Raw genomic sequence first — 20,677 nt, 5'->3', positions numbered from 1 at the left:
ATCCCATCTTGCTAATTTTTAAAAATATATTCCTGAATAAAATTTCTCTTTTTTTTTCATAATTTTATCCCATAACTCCATGTGGGTCCTTCCTGCGGTGCTGACACTCAGCCAGATACGTCCCATTATACATGGGAGCCTTCTGCATAAATTTAGCATTTTGTACTTGACTTTATTGAATTTCATCTCACTGGGAGCCACTTTACATTCCTGTTCTTTCTTGCTGTTTCTCTTCACTCAGGTTGGTGTCATTCTCAAACCTGGTATTCACATGCTCTGTTCCATCATCTCAGCTATTAAACACAATTTTGAAACTGCTAATAACTCTGACCCCTGAACAACTACACTTCAATGCCCTTGCAGAGTGACAGAGAATCTTTGATGAATTCTTGTGAAGAGGACTTCATCACATTGCCATACACCCACTTTTAATGATTGCATCTGCAGGATATTTGTCTACTGCAGTTATAACAACCTCACTAAAACCAGAATGAATCATAACAACCCTCTAAAGTCACAAGGCTGGCTACTCTGCCAAAGCAAAGAAGTAGGCTGGTTCAGTGGGATGCATTATTTACAGGACTGTGCTGGCTGGTTTTATTCCATCTTATCCTCTAGATCCATGCTTTCTGTGGATCGAAGGTGAACTGATGGATATGTGATATCGTGGGTTCAATTTTTTCTGCTTTTTAAAGGTAAGTCAGTTGTTTCACTCTTGCAGTCCTCTTCATCAGATGGTTTGCATACATCTCTCTTTCTTTTCTTTCCTATTCCTCTATCACCACCACAAATGAAAGCTAGTAATTCAATGATTGGAGTTAACTCTTTTTATGCCAAGAAAGCACACCATATCTCTGCATTCTTGCATAAATTAATTTGCTTTGTCTCTTTTGAAGTGGTAGATCTAGGCTTGCTCTTAATACAGTTAGCACATCTCTCTCTTGGTTCCCCTAATTTTGCTGTAGTCTTCACCTCACTTTTAACCTTATCCTCTGATTTAAAGACTGCTCTTTTCTTCCATATTTTTCAGAATATCTGTTTGATTTTCAACTCCCAAAACAACTCCTAGGGTAATTCTATTGGTCTAATTATCTTATTTTTTTCCTTTGCAGTGGTCCAGCTTGCCTCTTTGCTTTTCCCATAATCTCCTTTAGTATTTGTCAGTCTTTGGCACATCTCTGTATTTAAATCAGTTGACTTTGTCTAGAAATTCTTCCCACTAGTTTCCTACTTTCTTAGTTTGCTTTTTTCACTCCATAACTAATTCTGCTGCTTTTTCTCTGCCAATTCCTTAGACTAATGAATTTTAAAAGTTATTTTAGTGGAAATCATCTTCCACTTGTAAGAAATTCTCATCTATTCTCAATTCCTCCCACTCAAACCTAAACTGAACCAACAAAAAACCTGAGATCCTCCCCTGGCAGCAGACTCTGCCTTACAGCATGTTTTAGTTAGGTATCTGCCATGGCAGGGGAGGGTGGACTAGGTGGCTTTTGAAGGTCCTTTCCAGCCCAATTAGCCTGTGATTCTGACAAGACTGACTAGGACAAGCAGTGAACTCTGTTTCTGAAAAAAAGGTGTCCATTAGCCTTGTTCCTTCTCTTTAAAAAAAAAATAAAAATTTACATCTAACATACACAGAGATCAGACATAATGTTAAATACAAATGTTACAATTCAGGATTTTTTCATGTCTCTTTCAAAGGTGAATACCCAGAAAACATTAATCAGGACTGGAAAGAACACTCTGGGATAGTCACATGGAAATCAGTTGTTTAGTGCTGTACATAAACGAAATATTCTCTGCCTCAAAAAAAAATTAATTAATAAATTGCTCCAAAACATCATTTTCCACATTACACTAAACCGATACAGTTTTAAAATACTTTATTATTTTTTTGCCTTTCAGAAGAAATTGTTCTAGGTGGGATAAAGATACAAATGGATTGACTTTTACAATCACATGTTCATTGTTTCAGCTCATTGCACAGGATTTAAAAATGCTGCTATGGTCTGATTGCAATGTATTTCCTTTCAAAAACAGTGATATTTGCTTTTGTTAAAAACATACACACAGAGATAGAAATTGTGCTCACACCTGCAACGTCAATACCTTTGAAAAATTATCAAGCCCTTAAGTTTCTCTTGTTTAGAAAGAAAATAGCGCAATGATTTATAAAAAACCCAGCACACAACATTTTAGTAACTGCTTCTACAGGTAAGTTTAGCATTTTATCCTTTCACCATTTATTTCTGCTGTGATACCAACTTCTTTTGCTTTCAGCTTTTACTGAGACACAATGGCCCCTACTAAGTCTTTGTGATGGCTGTGATTGAGCTGATGCTTATGCACTGCTTTCAGCTCTCAGATATCTCACACATCTGCCAGCTGCAGGAATTGATACCAGAATCTCTGAAAATGCAATGGAAAGCAGTTATGCAGCTTTGCAAGGAACACAAGTCTTCAGTTCTCCCTCTCCCAGTCCCCAGTTTCTCAAAGTGTTCTCAAAGGTTCAGAATCATGTGGACTGAAGTCCAATACTTTTTAGCCACTAGGAACCTCAAATGCCCACTGCCTGTAAAATGGCCTTTGTTAGAAAACTTATTTCTATAGGAATGTCATTTGTGAATGTCATTTGAGTAGATTTTAACAACATTAAATTTATTCTTCTAAGAGTACAATATTTTCCAAATTACTACAGATGTTCAAAATCACTGTGCAAAACAATTCTGGCTTCTCCACTTAGGTGTAGACTGTTGGACAAATTAGACCCTGGGCTATTCAGAACTAGAGGTCTATTTTTGTTCCTGTCCATCCCTGCACCCTCACCTGCCTTCAGGGAGAGATCACATTTTCCCTTGAACCTCCCAAGTGACCTGCTCCCTCTCTGGGGTCTTCTAGATGCTTTTGTGTTCTTGTTCCTTTTGTCCTTTCTTTTTTGTTTTACACTTTTCCATATCATCGCTTTTGGTGTTTCATATGTAAAAAAATAGACTATTGTCTCATTTATAAGAATGAAACATTCTCTGGGGGCCAGAAGTCAGGGTTCTGCACTGGTGTTAATAACAAGTTTTTTTAGTTGTTATCTTATTCTCTCACATGAAAAGCTACTAGGAGAAAAAGCATATAAAGGAAGGAGAGGGTCACAAGTCTAATTCTGCTAGAAGGCTGTCAGTAAGTGCCAAATAACCATTGTCCTAGGGAGAAGCTTCTGTGTCAACACCAGCCCACAGAAAGCTGCTTGCCTTTGCTCAGCTCATCCTGCATGCCTCCCTGTGTCATCTGCCCATGTCCCTGTCAGCTTCCCATTGTTACCCACCTTGAGGCACCCTCTCCCACATCTTCTGACCCAAACTGCCCATCCACCAGTTCTCTCCTGGTCAGCCTCAGTCTCCATTGCTCCCCACTCTTTCCTTGTGAAGCCACTCCTTTGCTGATGCACACATTATTTATGCCATACACATCCTCACCCCAACTCCACAGATCTCTTTCCCCCTCTATGTTTCTCACTCCCTGCTACTGTCTTCAATACTAGTGCTGCTGCTTCTACACAGCTCTGTTTTACAGACCTATCACTTAGACTTCTATTTATTTCATTTCATATATTCATATATTGTCTTTTTCACTGTAAAGTGTTTCTCTGGGAGAAAAGACAGAATATAAATTCTTGGATAGTCTATACACAGAATTAGTCCATTAGCAATGTAACATTAATACTGCATCTCATGTTAGAGGTTGAGTCTCAGCTGCCCCCTTGAGCTCTTCCTTACTTCATCTGGAGTCTTCAGGGAAACTGGAGGTGTATACATCTTTTGAAGTTTTGCATTTTACCGATTTCTAATGCTTAATTCCAATGTTCTTGGAGACACCTAAGAAGAGAAAGAAACACACAACAGCCGAAAACACATTAATCACATCCACCTCTCTATGTCCAGAGAAGGAGCCAAGGCTTTAAATGTGCTAATAAAAATCCCAGTGGGTGAGTTATCTTTTTCCAAAAGAAACTGGCAAATAGTACATTCTTCCAAGATTCATGATTGTGGTATTAAGGGGTAATAATCCCCCATTTCCCAGCCTTTCTTTTTTGCCAGGGCACTCACCCCCAGCAAGTGGGTCTGATGGATGATGCCTTCTGTAGGAGCAATGAAGACCCCGTCTACAGCTCCCTCTGGCTGCAGAAGGGCCATTTTGAAGTGGCTGGGGAATAGGCTGAAAGAAATGGGGAATCTCCTGCTCTTAACATGGCTGTGGTAAGCTTTTACTTTGAAAGAAAGCTGAGCTGTTCTTCTGGTTACAGATAACTGTGAGGGCTGTGTCTAAGGGATATGAAATTTATGAACAGGAGATCATAAGGAACTCACATTAATTCTCGCAAAGGGTTGCCAGTGCTCAGGCATGGCTGAAAAGGCAGCCTGATGTTAGGGGAGCACTTCTCTCAGGAGAAGGAGCATCAGCCTCAGAGCATTTATTGCAGTCACTTGCAATGTCCCCTCAGTGGCACTGGCATGGCTAAAGTCTTCAGTGCAACAGATAGCAGAAACATGTGCAGCCCAGTGGAATGCTTTTCTGAGGCTGTGGGAAGAGACCTCACTCCAGCCATCATGTGCAGAGTAGGAAATTCATTGCCAGCATGGAAAAGGAGTGGAGGACATCTGCAGGAATGCTGGAAGCTGGGGCAAGGAGGTGTCCTTTGGAACATGAGTGTGAAGAGAGCAACAAATGGGGAAGTCAAACAGCATCACAAAAGCTGGGGCTATAATTTCTTTGCAAGAAACGCATATTGACTGTCCAAATTGTGAAATGTATGAAAAATGGGCAGAAAAAAGAAAGACAGTAGAAGATTACTGCCCAGTGTTATCCAGTAGTTTAAATTCTATTTTTAGATTAATCTCCTATTATTTTGATTTCTGACCTACAGTTCAGAATTAAAGTTTTTGCTCTCACAGATTTTGAAGCTGTGAGAGCTGACACTCTGAGGCTGTTGTTAGGTTTGCACAAAGGTCCCAGGCAAACAGAGCTGCACACGCACTGGAGACGGAAAGCAGGAGTTCGGTATCCAATGGTCTGAGCTGAGAGATACAATTGCTGTATGAATGACAGAAGAACAACATTGGCTTCCACAGTTTTTCTTTTTGCATGCCTCTACGGAAATGTAGTACCAATCAGTCTTCATAGATTGAGAATAGTTAGGTCATTAAGCAGAGTTGCAAGAAAGCTAGAATTACCTGAGAAGCCCAAGTGTGTTTGATCAGCAGATCCAAAGAAACAGGAACAGAAATTTTATCTTCTTCATCACCTTTGAAAATCCCAGTCAACAGGAAAATGCTGAAGATAGTCCAGCATCTTGCCATTAGAGACAGATGGTTAGAAGAACCTGTACCCTGCTAACAATGTCATCATCTTCTGTGTAAGACAGCCAGTCCAGCTGGAGCAGTTGCCTCCAATTAAATTGGGCTAGAAGAGAAGCATCTCATGATTGGCAAATGCCTCATTTAACCAGGCTCAGACAGGAGGTTGTTAATGCGATGAAAATATACATGTTTATGTTTAGCCATTTGAAAATGACCTACACCTTCTCAATCTACAATAAGGAAATCAGTGCAAAAATCCCTGGGATTTACAAGAAGGAAAAAAAAAGAAAAAAAAAAGAACTGGTTTTATTGCATATAACACAAAATAACATTGATTTTTTTTAATTGTATACAGCCTGATTTGAAATTAAATCCTCATGGGCTTGATTTGAAAATGCAATAGATACATGTGATAACATGGTAAAAATGGGCCACAGTTACCTTAGCAAATAATTAACTGTAGATTCTGTTATGAATAAATTTACAAGGATAACTGGATTAGAAAAGTTCTGCACTAAAAGTTAAAGCACATATGCTGGAGTATAATTGAGACACCTGCATGTTGCACTAATGTAGTTTTTCTGCTTTCAAATAAGTAATTTGTGCTAAGTGTTGTACTATAATATTGCTAGACTGCTAAGTCAAGTTCTAAGCTTAAATGGACCTTGGGCAGAATGTCAACAGAAATGACATGCAGAGAGCTTGATTGCTGTCCTTAAAATGCAATATTTCACAGCTCTGACAAATGAACTGCCACAGTACACAAAGTGAAGTATTACACTGACTTAGTGTGATAGATTTTATTCTGTGGGGGAAAATAATTGGATTTCCATAAACCTTAAAGAAGGAAGAGATGCTGGATTTATATAAATCCCTTGAGATTGTTAAAGACAAACAGAGTTTCTGTCCATGAAATACACATTACAAAATTGTCAAGAAGAAAAGGAGGAAGAGCTGTTTCATAGACAGTTCTCGGAAGGGGTTGTGCCAAAACTCTTCTGCAAAAGCCTTGAATTTCCTTTCAATAAACAATGTTTTGTGGTGCTATATGTAATGTTGTTCCTAAGTTTTAGTGGGTTTACAGGAACCTTGGATCCTAATGACTATGCACAGATCTTCTTAAAAATTGTTTTTCTTCTCCCTCCTTCTCCCTCAAGGGGAATCTATTGGTGAGGAAATTAGTACATTGGAAGGTGAGGAAAGTTGAGAAGAAAGTAAATTCTGAAACTTATTTTAATATCTGTTGCACACTGAGTAGGAGACAGTGGGCTGCTCAGAGAATCTGTGGATGCCCCACCCCTGGGAGTATTCATTGCACAGTTGGAGAGGGCTCTGAGCATCCTGGTCTGGTGAAATATGTCTCTGCCCATGGCCAGGAGTTTGGAACAACATGATCTTTAAGATCCTTTCCAACCCAAGCCTTTCTATGATTCTATCAATATATGAGTCACATCATAGCCAAAATAAAAATAGTATTGTTCTTAGTCAGTTCTTTTAGCTTTTGTCTCTAGAAACATCAACCTGATCTCTACACAAACCTCAACTTGATTTTTCTTTTCAATTTTAGTTAAAAAAAAATTGAAACCATTATTTCAGAACAATTGAAAATAGGATGTATCTAATAAGACAACAAAGGGAGTATCAGGTTTTACGTGCAAATCTTTCTTTTTCCTATTAATATATAAGACCCTGCTAAGTGTGATGAAGATGAGTTGCCTTAGAGCATTACAGTAAGAGAAGGGTGACTAAAAATCCCCACTGATCTTTCATCCAGGTCATGAATATGACCTCAGGAGATGCTGTGTACAACATGAAATAGTTAAACATGGAGTGGATGTCATTCCTCTGTAAGTGCCCAAGTCCAGCAGCAACACTCATCTCTTGGAGGATTTGGCAGAGGGCAAAGCATCAAAAAAGGTTGATCAGAGCCTGTAAAGGATGGGGCAGAGATGGCTGGGTCTAACTCAGGGGGATCTTTCCAATGTGTATAAACACCTGATGGGGAAGTGAGAAGAGCGAGCCAGGATCCTTTCAGTGGTACACAGCGATGTGACTGGGGCCAATGTGCACAAAACTGAAACAAAATTAAAAATAGTGTTTCTGTGAAGTTGACCAGGCACCAGCACAGGTTGTCTGGAGAGGTTGTGTGGTCTCTGTCCTTGGACATACTCAAAATCCACCTGGATATGGTCCTGGGCAACCAGGTCTAGTGGACCCTGCTGGAGATAGGGATGAACCAGAGGTGCCTGTCAGCTCCAGCCACTGTGGTACAGTGTCTGTCACCCACAGTCAGGGAGAGAGAGACAGGGATGCATCCATATCCTCAGCATTTTCCTGTGGCTCCTCTGTGCAGTGTGCTCTGCTCCCAAGTGCCCAGGATACAATTACTGGCTTTCATGTGAGATGGGGGAGAGATTTATAATAAAGCATCCACAATATTATGCTGGCTGCTCCTGGATTAAAGTCTGATCAGACAAGCTGTGAAGTGCTGTATTTTGGCTTAGAGCTCCATACACAGCAAGACTTTGTCACTGTCAACCCTGCAGCAAGTTTTGAGCCAACACCTAAGGAAAAGGTGGTGACATTTTCTGTGCTTTCAAGGGCAAAGTGATCCCAGGTGTGCTGACAGGGCTGGTCAAAAGGGAAGTCTGTGCTTGTCACCAAGCACAGTCTTACAGAGGATTTATGGGAAATTTTCACAGGGAACAGGGCCAAGGCAGAGACCATATTACCTCAGAAACTCTATGCAAATTTGCTGAGCAGAAATTGCTCAGGTAGCTGCATTATAGCATTGCTGTAAAATGGAATTAAATGGGTATCTAAAATCAGTTGTAGATCAGTACATTCAGAGTCTAAGTTTTCATTCCTACCTTTGATCATCTTCTTCTCTGCTTAGCATGGACTATCTGCACTTTGAAAGCTGGTTTGGACTAGAAGAAAAATTAGAAACTATTAAAGCAAAACATCCTGAAACTTCTTTTCCTAGATGTTGGGAAATGGCTTTATTTGTCATAGGAAGAACCTCTCCTGTTCACACTTTCCCACTCAATAACCTGGCATTTTCAGCAGAGAGCATTTAATCACAGAACTCATGACAGAGAAAGAGCCTTTTCAAATGGAGCAAACCCCTGGCAGTGACAGGAGTTGGTGAGTTAACAGGAGACCATATGGGGGTCAGGGTTGCAATTTTACAATTGATGCATGTTTGATTCTTTTAGGCTGGGAAAATTGAGCAGATGCTAACATGCTTTTGCACATTTTTTTTGCCATCCTCCTTGGGAAAAACAATGAGAGCCTTACAGACTCCTGGCAGGGCAATGATAGTGTTGCAGAAAATACAAATATAAAGGCAGATATGAAGGCAGAAATCCTTCCCTTTAACATCCTCACTGTGTCTTTCAAGGCTGGAGGTGGAGGGTGCACATCTTTTGACAAGCTTAACTGCCAGTAAACAAATTTGGTTAACATTTAGCATTATTAGAATTTGAATGTGCTGGGTGCTTCCCAGAAGTGACCTTGCAGACCCTTAGAATGTTATTGCAGCTGTAGATATATTTGTGTCCAGTAGAAAATGGCTTAAGATCACAAATCTAAGTACTGCTGTATAGTGCATATCACTGAACAGATGTCAGAAGATAATTATCCACCTGAACCAGATGGCCAGCTAAAAGAGAGACTCCTATTTATTAGATTCTTAATTTTTTTCCCTTAATGTTTAATGAGCATAATAGGGAAAGAAGTGGTAAAATGAAAAGATCTGAGAGAATCAAGGCTTTCTGTTTATGGGAAGTTCTCTGTCTTGATTTTGTAATGGGTCTATTCTTTCCCAGAGGTAAGCATTAGGATCACTTTTGTAAGACTAGGCTGATGAATAAAAATATGATTTTGTTTTGTACTTGGCTTTGCATTAACCTCCTGTACCATGCAGAGAGCTGTCAGAGTTTCCACAGTTAAGAGCTGCTTCCAGCATGGCAGAAGCAAAGGCAATCTCAGTTTGCTAGAGGAAAATTCTGAATCTGCAATGCTTGTTGCACCTTGTGATGTCAATGCTCACTTTCTTCCTGTTCTCTGTTCAAAAGAAACATAACATCTGCTGAAAGTTTTCCTGCTTTTGGAGTAATCCACTTCTGGTGTGGAGAATCCAAATTTCTTTTCAAGCAAGAGCATATTATTCACTTTGTACAGCCAGGAAACGCAATGGTTTTTATCTGAAGGAAAGACAGGAGATTTAGCTATGAGTAAAGCCTCAATACAATATTTGTGAATATAAGACAAGAGGGAAAAATACAGCTTTTCCACCATACTAGGCTTGTTTGTTTAAAAATATGAAGCAGTATACCTGGACTTACAGATTAAGATCAGTAAATTAAAATTTCATGGTGAAAATAAAGACAAAATTCAATAAATGCCAGTCCAAGTGACAAGTAAGCCACAAATCTAATAATAATGAATATTTTATGGACACTGGTCAGTAAAACCATCAGGTGTTTGCATATCTCAAATGCCAGAAAGAACAGAGCATCTGATGTTACTGAGCAGGGCTGCAGAAGCTAATCCTGTTCCCACTGTGAGGAGCTGTCAAGGAATGATTGCAAGGGTATCTAAAAGCATATCAAATAATGCTAAGGTGTCTCAGCTGATCTGCCTCCTTATAACATTAAGCAGAGACAGCTCTGTTGTCCTCATTAGTGGAGATACCATGTCTGAACATGCTGCTGGAAACCTGAGAATCTCACAATTTTGGCAAGGCCATTTGCAAGGGCTGTAATCATGTAACATGAAGAGAGTTGTCAGTCACTCACAACATCATCCATCCACTCACAGCTTTCTTTATGATCATTTTTGATTTTTTTTACACCTACTGCAGCAAAGTTCTCATTTTCCTTGCCCAGAAGGATATTCAGAATTCACAAATTAATCATCACCTCAAAAAACAGGGAAAAGAAATGAGAGCACTACTAAATGTGTAGGCTTAACACGATGAGATTTTCCTTTTCTTTCATTCATTTAAATAGTGAAGAGAACTTTTATAATGGAAAAAATGTCATTTTAGCCCAGCATCACATTTGTAAACTCTAACACATTTTTGTTTGGTCCAAGAACATGAGTTTTCAAAAGCTGGTCCAGAGGTGACAGGTACCTTTTAAGGAGTTCTCCAGTTTTCTGACAGGATCAGATGTATGTTCCCCTGAAAAAAGGAACTTCAAATCCAGGTGTGCTTCAGCTGCTTCCTGACATTTGCAGTGCTGCCCCATGGTGGGAGCTTCCTCTGGTGGGAGCAGAGAGGTGATGGGAGAAGTAAAATGCTGATAGTCAAAGTATCTCATTATTTACCTTTCCCTACAAAGAAGGGGTGTCTTAGACTCTGCTACATGGCGTGTCCTGAAAGACATGGGATAGACATTGAAACATAAGCACTTGGTTGCTGTGGGGCTTAAGACAGGATTGCTGTGGTACCCTACATCTCCTGATCTCCTGAAAACCCTTCATGGACACCTGTGCTGAATTGTTACACTCCCAATGGCCCCTGGATGTTTACCCTTTCCCTGAATACTGTCATATATGACAAGCACCAATCCAGAACCACCTTCTCAGCATCTACAGCTCCCTCTGATGACAGAGAGAGGAATGCTAGCATGAAATTCTGGTGAGTCTCTCAAATCACAGCAGGTCTTACAGAATCATGGAATGTTTGGGTTGGAAGGGACCATAATGGTCATTTAGTTCCCACTCCTCCACCATGGGCAGGGATCCCTTCCACTGGATCAGGTTGGGCAAAGCACCATACAGGCTGGCCTTGAACACTTCTAAAGATGGGGCATCCACAGCTTCTCTGGGCAATCTGTTCCAGTGCATCACCAATGTTACAGTAAGGAATTCCTCCCTAGTATCTAATATAAATCTGCCACTTTCAGTTTAAAGCCATTACCCATTGTCCTATCACTACATGCCTTTGTAAAAAGTCCCTCTCCAGCAGTCCTGCAGGACACCCCAGGGCACTGGAAGTTGTTAAAAGGTGTCCCCAGAGCCTTCTCTTTTCCAGGCTGAGCAACCCCAGCTCTCTCAGCCTGTCCCTGTAAGAGAGATGCTCTAGTGGAGACCATCTTCATGGGCCTCCTCTGGATCTGCTCCAGCATGATGGTGTCCTTCTTATGTTGTCATGACCCCAGAGCTGGACTCAGGGCTGTCGCAAGAGTGAGTGAAGAAAAAGGAGGAGAATCCCATCCCCAGCCTGCTGGTCACAGTTCTTTTGATGCAGCCCAGACAATGGTTGCCTTTCCAGGCTGCAAGCACACATTGCAGGGATGCGTTCAACTTCTCATTGACCAACAACCCTGAGTCTTTCTCTTCAGGTGTGTTCTCCACATATTGCCTGCCTGGCCTGCGTGTGTGCTTGTGGTTCAGCAAGAACTACCATTCCAGAAGAGATTAATGGCCTCATGTGATGAAAAGATAAGTGTATACTTTCCTCAGCTGAAATTAAATTTGGAGGAAATAAGGTTCTACAAAGAGCAGAGAAATCACAGGTGGCAGAGATAATAGGAACAAAAGAAGAAGAAAACATAATAAAATCTCAGGCCATTTATCAGTTGGTAGTGAAGGGATTGCAGCTTGCAGCAGAGAGAGACAAATTCTTTTTTCCTTGATGCAGAAAGAAACCATAGAAAAATCCTCCAGTGAGGGATTCTTTGGGGACTGACAGGCCAGGCTGAAAAATTCAGTTCTGAAGTGCTCGATTCCCACCTGTTATGATGCCTAATGATATGGACATTGGACAACACAGTCTTTTCTGATCTCAAAACTGTGTGTGTGAGCTGAAAAAATAAAATATCTGCTCCTCTTTCTTGACTGCTGGAGTTTGTGTCAGGACACAGTGTACTAAGTGCTTCCTGAATTAATGCTTTTTGCCCCACATTTTATTCCTCATATAATAATAATAGATAATATTTATCTATTATTATTATTATTATTATTATTATTATTATTATTATTATTATATGGGGAATTTTATTCCCCAGCATCATTATGTGTTGAAAAAGAATAAACTCTTTATGATCAACTCACTGAGCAGAAAAACAGTGAGAAGTGCCTGGTTTTCTGGTTGCTCTCCCAGTGCATTCCTGGACATGGTGTGGATTCTGGTATTTAAATTAATTAGCATGTCAGCCTGGGCTCCTCCTCTGTGGCATCCCATGTGGATATCCTCAGTCACACCCGCACCAACTGCAAAGTGTCTGTCCCTCACACTCTTCATTCAACTCATATTATCTGTCTGAACATAGCAGGTTTGAGGTAGCTGCCAACCCAACAGCCTTACACCTGCTGTCAATGGATAGAAGGACAGGACTTCTCAACATCCTGCGAACTTCTAGCCAAGCGGTTGAAATTCACCCAATTTTTGTGGGCTTGATCTTGGTCTCACCATCAAAGCCAAGAAAAAACCTTATTGGCCTGTGTGGGACTGCAAAGAGATACAAAACCGAGCTGGGAGGAGGGTTTGCCTTTGGAGGGAGAGGAGAGCTGCTCAGTGGCAGAAGCCTTCCCCCAGAATCGCCAGGAGTGCTCTGGAGGCACATCAGGAGCAGAACTCACCGGTGCGCGTCTGTTCTCTCACGCGATGTGTCAGGAGGAGTTATCCGCCCGCAGCTCCGCGGCTCCTGACAATGACATGATTTAACTCACGAGGCATTCACTACAGGCCCTGCAACAGCAAGAAAATGGCATGCATTCAGATATGTAAATTGAATTACTCCGTTTTGCACACAGAATTTCAGTCATTAGAGGGAGAGATAATGACTTGCAATATGTTTTTGAGGAGAAACACGCAAGGATAATCTTATTTACTTTACACTTTAATTTCCTAATGTGCACATGTGCATGTAGGTCTTGTTTGTGCAAATGTCAGTTATCAAAGAAATGTCAGACTATGATTAATTTAATATTGCTGCCCCTTAGGCTCAAGCAGATGGGCAAAGTTCAGGAACTAGCAGGGTTGCCTGCATTAAGAAGAGAAATCCACGATGTGCACAAGGTAGATTCCTGCTGCAAAGTTGCTTACATACATACAGACATACAGTTCTGTGAAAAGTAGAGAGAATAAGAAAACACAAAAAAGGTCAAAAAATGTTTTATTCAAATTATTCTTTTCTTTCCAGAATAAAAATATTTTATTTGCAATCATGTAGAGATTATTTGCATTGTCTGACTGATCTGAAACATATCAAGTTGTGATTCTACAATTCTATGTAACACTATTTAATGAATTTCTCTGTTGTGATGCAGTCTCATAGGAGCTGCACTTTCAGAGCTCTTTTTCTTAAAAGAGCTGTAAGTCCCCTGACAGATACAGCCATTCTCTGATGGTGCAGTGTGGTAAATCCTAGGAGATATACACTGGAGCTGCAAATGGGTTATCCCACCTCAGGCACTCCAGTGGCTCATAGAGGACCAGTTCCCACAGCCCAGGATATACCACCCTCGACAGGGAAACACCACCTCTTGCAGGATGACCTGAAGCACTGTTTCCAGCCAGTTCAGTATCAGACACTTCTGTGTGGCAATGCTGTGTCTTAATCATAAAGTCCAAAATTAAAGGATCGTATGGTGGCTCTTTAAAATATCTTTCAAGTAAGTGTCCCTCCTAAAATACATCATTGTGTAGTACTTTTGTCCCAATTGGACAAAATGGGATTAAAGTAAATGCATCAATACAAGAATTCCTGGGGAAACAGAGTATCTTATTTTTCTCTCCTAAAAGGAATTAAATTTTTGTTCTCCCTGTCCCCTAAGCAGAAACTATTTCTTTCAGTTTGAAATGTGCCACTCTGGGGAATGCTGTACCCAGAAGGGACTGCAGAAAGTGATGTGACTGCTCCCTTGCCTGAGCCTGGGGCCAAGTCCTTGAGAGTGGGCTGCCACTGTCAAAGGCTGTAGCTTCCACTTCCTTCTAATCCATGACTGGTAGAAGCCTAGAAGCCCCTTTCCCTGCTTCAGCTGCCACGCAGGGATTAGAGCCATGGCTCAGCAAGCTCAAGGTCAGATTTTTCTCTCTCTTCTGGGCTGCTGCAAAAAGACTGGCTGCTCCTATTTCAAAGCCAGGTGACATTTTGAAGCTTGGTGACATTTGGGCCCTTTTGTAGGTCTAACATTAGAGTTTCCTCACGTGTACAGAAGCTGCAAATCATCTTGTCCTCCCTGGGATTTGTTCTTACACTGGCTGCAGTTATTTAGGATGAAAAAAGAATATTTCATTTTTTCCATCTCAGGAAGGCCAGTCACAATGTTGTGCTGAGAGCAGCAGAAAATGCCCTTCAGAATAACAACATAAAGTCTTATTAATGGCTTCTAAAATGTTCTCGTGCAGCCTGCCCTCGTTTCCTTTTTTGTGACTACTATAAACATCTGCACAGCTCTGTAGCAGAGCAATGACAGAAGCTGAACCACTGCTTCAAAAAGTTCTAAAATATCACTTTTGCTTGGATTCACAATCAGGCTTTAAAATTACTTTCAGTGATACAATTTGTGGCTTTTCCTTACACATTATTGGTCATGTATGAAAGCATCCTGTGTACCCAGTGTCCACAATTACAGACAGAATGGAGATGCAAAGCATAAACTGAGACACAAAAAACTTACCCCAGCCAGATGTCCTGACCCAGTTCCAGCTGACCTCCTTAAATGGATGGGGTTTTCCTTGCAATGAATCGTGAGGAAAGAAACACAGCCTTCAGATCACACAGCTTTGTCAGCAGCTTCCATCAAGTGCTATAGTTAGACAATGTCCTTGGCAAAAATGTGTCCTTGACACGCTGTATGCCAAATATACACAAGATTGGGTCATTTCTTTCATTGCACAGGACAGACATAACACTAATGACTTTGCTGGCACATCTCCAGAAGTACCCCACAAACAGGGATGCTGGTCCATGGCTCCCTGGCTGTGTATCTTCCCTGCTGTGGGGTGGTCCCAGCAGTGCTCTGGTACCCTACAGCTGATCAGACTGACAGGCCAAGACTGGACTTAATCGGTGGGATTCCAACCCCATGTCTTCCAAGGAACACATGAGAAGAACAGACTGTTTGTTCACTTCAGTCTCTTCCTTAGAGCTGTGCTCCAGAATGTGGAGGCTGGAAAATTGCCTACGGTAAAAGAAATCTGCGTCAGCTGTCAGCTGATGAACTCCTTGTTCAGAGACACAGGGCCAAAATCTGCAGGGACTTTTATGCTGCAGAACAAGCCATACAGACAGAAGGACACTGACAGCAGAGTGGGGCTGGATGTCTGGTTAGAGATCATCTAGAGAAAGGGTAGAGTAGGCTGTTTTGCTTTACTTTCAAGTCCCATGATATGGAGCAGAGGATTAGCAAGTAGTCCCATGAGTTTCCTCCAGGCCTCCCAGGGCTGCAGTCCTGTGTGGTGTACCAGCAAGTGTGGGTGCTGGTTCGTGGTACAGCTCCCTCTGCCCACCCCTCAGGAGCAGGTACACCAAGAGAGCCCTGCAGCACTGCTCCACTGTCCCCTGGCAGTAGCAATAGCTCACTGTGGGATTCATTTAGGGCCAGTTTGGGTACTACGGGTTGGGATTAATAGGTCACTGGGGTCTGACCAATCTTCCTGCTGTTCCTTCAAATGTTGCTGCTGTGGGCACTGATGTGGGAGAGTGTCCTTGGCCCTGGGTTACAGAGAAAGGACCACAGCCTCAGGTGGCAGCTACTGCCATAAGTGTCGAAGGGCCCAGCACTGCATGCCACACAGACTTCATGGAGCCAGGTTGTGGGAACTCAGCACATCACTCCGGATGTCCAGAGTTACCGAGAGAACCCTTGGGGGGCTCGGAAATCCTGGAATGTTGCCAGGAGCGCCTGGTGGCTTGATTTCGATCCTTCTAAGGAGGCGACACCTGTTTGAGGACATGAGAGTCACTTGGGATTGAAGGGTGCAAAAAAGATATAATTACAGGTGAAATATAGATTTTAGGGTTTTTAGTACAGGGGGGTTATGGAGACAAGATGGAGGGATCAGGGCGTGTCTCGTCCTTCTTCTTTCTACTTCTTGTCATCCATTTTCTGTGGTGATGTTGGCACTTGGGGATTGGTTCATGGTGAAGGTGCACTTGCTAATATGGGTGAAAGGTATTGGGAAATAAAGGTAAATATGACATACGTAGTTTTTAGTATAAAAAGACATGACCGCCCCGTGGGTGGTCAGAGCGCCCTTGGCTGCCTTGCAGGCCAGACCTCTGTTGGGCAGAAAGAAAATTCTGTAGATAAGAAATAATAAACAATCTGAAGACCAAGAAACTGAAGAGTCCAGACTGGTCCTTTGAAGCGCGGGCCGCCCCAGAACCACCCTACGCGTGTCGGGGCAGAGACAGACAGCCGAACCGGACACCAGGTGTACCTCACCTCAGGCCTGCTGCTCTGGCAGCTGCTTCAGCAGCCCATCATGTCACCTGCCCTGACAAATTTAGTCTCTTCCTTGCATGTGTTCCTTCCTCCATTCCAGTTTCTGCTTGTTCTTCTCATCTTGCCATTCAATGACAATTTTCAAGAAACAATATTTAAGCATAAATGTTGTCTCCTTCTCAACTGTACAAGACAGTAAGGCTGGTCCTAGTCTTGCTGCCCAGGCTTGCTTTGGGGTCTTTTTGTCAAATCTTAACAAATCTTTGAATTAGAACCCTCAAGGTAAAGTTTAAATCAAATAAAGGGTGTATTGAATCTTCATTTGGTCTTCAATCTCATTGGTATAACACTTTGCTAAGCAAGTACACAGGCACAGCTCATACAGCATGAAGTCAGTGAAACATGAATTTAACAAACCTCTGAAATGGAATTATTCCTGTATGCTAATTAGTTGGGAAGACTGGTGCGAGTACCACAGCATAAGCCAAAAGTTTATAGGAACTTGATTTTGTTCCCATTTTTCTGTAATGCAGGCACCTCTCTACATTTCTGCAGAAATAGCCCTGTTTTATTTCATGAAGCTGCCCTTGGGCTTTGGATTAAATACATTAAAACTAGAAACTGAATCTCTGGCATCAAAAATAGGCACACTAACAATTTATACCACTCCATCAATAAAGACAGGCTGGATTTGAAGCTTTTGTCTATGTTTGTTTTAATTTGTTTGTTTTGTCTGACCTTAAGGGAAAATTATTCACAATTCTTCTGGAATAAATAAGTCAACAGCAATTTATTATATTTGGCACTGTATCAGATTGGAGAATCTGTAGAAGGAAAAAAACACATGCTCCAGCCCACATTTTTCACACAGTTAATGACTTGGACTTTCCGCATGGGCAAAATGATCTCAAGTCAATGGAAAAATAATGTTGTGTGGTTAACATAAGTAACAAAGTAGAGACCTGCCTCCTCCATGGGCTCCAAAACAGCAGGAAATGGTGGCTCCTCATGGCAGGTCACCCCTGAGCCCTCTGGCAGGAGAAGAAGGAGGCATGAAGAAATACCTCCTTTTCCTCCAGACAAGACCACTGCTGGACTGTTGGTGTCTGTCTGCCCTGCATAAAGAGGGGTCTTCTAACTCCCCCTCTGTAGCTGGAGACAAGAGGGGGAATGTAACTTATAACCTTTCCTCTAAGTGGATTTAAAGTCACTGCCTTTTTAAAGGACTCAAAAGTTTTCAGTTCTCAGATTTAAATCTTTTGGACAGGGATAGAAAGAAAATAGTTCTCCAGTGCCTTGGGCAGGACATCAGAGAAAGCAGAGAAGAGTTATTTTTCTTTTTAAATTATTTTCCTGTTCATTTTTCAAGAGAAAATAATTGACTTTAGATAAAGGCTTTTTTTTTCCTCAACACTTAATGAAATACCAAAGAAGAGAATATTTGCAATAAATAACTGTTGAAAAATAAAATACTTAATGAAATTATCTGTATGCTTCCATTTTGTGGGATTCCAAAGTGAAACATTTATTTTTATATTTTCCAAGATTTTATGAAAATTCATAATGCTTTCAAGCTTGTTGCAGACACGTTTAAAAGTCTTGTGTGCACTGCAAGACCATTTATCTGGGAACTGAAGGTCAATATTAGGATTTTTTAAAAAATGTTTTGGTTTAAATATTCCAAAGGAAAAAGGGAAAAATAAACTTGAAAAAAGGTTTCTGTAAATCATCATAAAAAAAAATCATTTCTGTAAATAAAATGTAGTTCAAAGTTACTTCTTTTAACATTAGCAATATCAGGAGACTTTTGACCTTGTTTATTCCAAATCAAATTTAAAATGCATTTGAAACAGAATTTGCCAAATTACATTAAGTTGAAAAAGAGCAATTAGAAAGCTATGCCAAATTAACTAAAACTGATCGTGATTATAAAACTCAGTTGAAGTAATTGCAATATTTAGTGTTTAAATACTCCAAAAGCCAGGAAAGATTTTCACTACAATTATTACTATTACTAATTACTATTTTCTCAATTTTTTCCCCTTTTGCACAGAGAAAACCAACGGGCTTTTAAAGCAGTGCCAGCAATAGCAGGACTGTCATCAAATGAGTCAAGATAGGAAGGGATCATGTTCTGCTTTGCAAATGCAATGTTATCTCTTTTGAAATGCCCCCTGTGCAGATGTGGTGTGGAGGCTGGGTCAAGGACATCTGAGCAGAAGTGTCATTATGCTGGGCACGCCACCTCACCCCCAAACTGAACTGCAGCTATTTTGGAGAGAAACAGCAGTGCCTGGATGTAATCTTGCCTGGTGGTCCCCATGATGGTATTTCTGCAGTGATAAATGGTTGCCTGCCTGACCATATGAGTCATTTAGTAGGGGACCCCAGAGACCTCTATCAGCAGTGGGTTTATTCAATTTCTATATTAAAATGAATAAAATCCACATCAGCACAACCTGCAGCCACAGCAGCTTTCCTCTGGGGCTTTGGCACGGTAGGAGTGGGGAGGGATGCTGTTGGCCCCGGGAAGGAGCAGATCACACAGGATAAGGGGTTGTATTCCTGCTGCTACCCAGCAGAGGGACAGACAGGTGCTCTCACAGCCTCCTGCAGCCACACTGCCGGCCAGAAATTTGCTGCTTGCACTGATCCCCATAGCAAAACAGAGCCCTTACCTGGGAAAGCAGGGCTTGCAGTCTAAAGGCACAAAAAAGTTGTCTGTGTGTGTTTGCATGGGAGGACAGACCTGCCACAGGCACCTCCCACATTTACTTTGGTGTCAGGCTGGGACAGCTGCCAGCCTGCACGCCTGGAGTGGCAGGGACCATGTGTCACACAACACTCTCCAACTTTACTGCAGAGTCTCTTCTGCTTCATCCCAATGGCAGTCAAGTCTCCTCGTTTTTCTTTAAAAGCATGTTTTTTTCTCTGTACTTGCATTTAAAGTCAGAGAACTGAGATTCTTTTAAGAATATATATGATATTTGAAATATTGATTTTAAAATTGCAGAGACTTTTCCACTAACAGAAGGTGAGTTGTTTAGCCAGTGGGAGCAGATCTTTGCAATTCAGGCAGAACATAAATGGAGAAATGTTTGTGAATATGACCCTTAGATAACATTGTTTGGCATATTTGTCTTTCAATTTCTTTTTCCCCTCTAAGTAACATGGCTAATGTCCTGATTTTGTTCCAGTAAGGGGTTTACTGAAGATTTTACTAGGCACATTCACTGAATAGAAGGTCAAAGTTGTTTTAGTCTGGGTTTGCTTTTTCTAGGTCAAAAAAATTGTTCCTCAGTTATAGCCTCAAGGGCATCTGTGTGACAGGTGAACCAGAATCATGACTGAGCAGCCACAGACAGAGAAGTTAAGGGATTGAGTAAGATTTTGAAAAGAAATCTTATGAAAAAAACCATTTCAGCATATGAATATACTTGTTGCAGTCTTCCAGAGGTTGATTAGGAAATTGCAACCCACAGCATTTGTTTTGGCTTTAAACAGTGGTGGACTTAAAGCAGTGCATTTTACATTATGTGGTGAAGGGTCTCATATCCCAAATGGCACCTTCCCCCTCCAGTGTGCCATACAAATGTCCAGAGAAGGAGTAATGGGAATATTGGTCCTTAGCACCTCCAGCCAGCTGTTGATGCCAGCAGTGTTGAGGCAGGTGAGCCCACAGCATGGGAAGTTGGAACTGGATGGGACCATTCAAATCCTGCTCCCCTTTGCTGTTAATGGGAGGTGCTGGACTGAGACATCCATTTATCATGCTGGCTCTGTTAATTAGAAGGTGGCAGTAGGATTCCCTGTTTGACCCCACGGGGCTGTGTTCCAAGCTGTGCTCATCACTGCTGCTCCTACTGCTGCTTTCAGCTGCAAGACAACATGGGAAATTAAAACCTGACCTTGAGGTGAAA

General features: G+C 41.4%; 1 long non-coding RNA gene across 4 annotated transcripts; it reads right to left on the bottom strand.

The window, feature by feature from the left end:
- Positions 1-658: 658 nt before the first annotated feature.
- On the bottom strand, positions 659-15,478 carry LOC143693525 (uncharacterized). 4 transcript variants are annotated; one of them, XR_013181279.1, is made up of 5 exons: positions 14,988-15,478; positions 12,945-13,053; positions 10,492-10,539; positions 5,226-8,281; positions 659-3,869 (listed from the first exon to the last, which is right to left on the bottom strand). It is a non-coding gene; the product is annotated as an uncharacterized LOC143693525 (long non-coding RNA). The 4 variants fall into 4 exon arrangements; XR_013181277.1 differs by having other exon boundaries at positions 659-5,454; positions 8,222-8,281; XR_013181276.1 differs by having other exon boundaries at positions 659-8,281.
- Positions 15,479-20,677: the final 5,199 nt, after the last annotated feature.

This window comes from Agelaius phoeniceus, chromosome 3, assembly GCF_051311805.1.
Source record: "Agelaius phoeniceus isolate bAgePho1 chromosome 3, bAgePho1.hap1, whole genome shotgun sequence".
Lineage (NCBI taxonomy): Eukaryota > Metazoa > Chordata > Aves > Passeriformes > Icteridae > Agelaius > Agelaius phoeniceus.
This window is presented reverse-complemented; position numbering and strand designations above follow the sequence as displayed.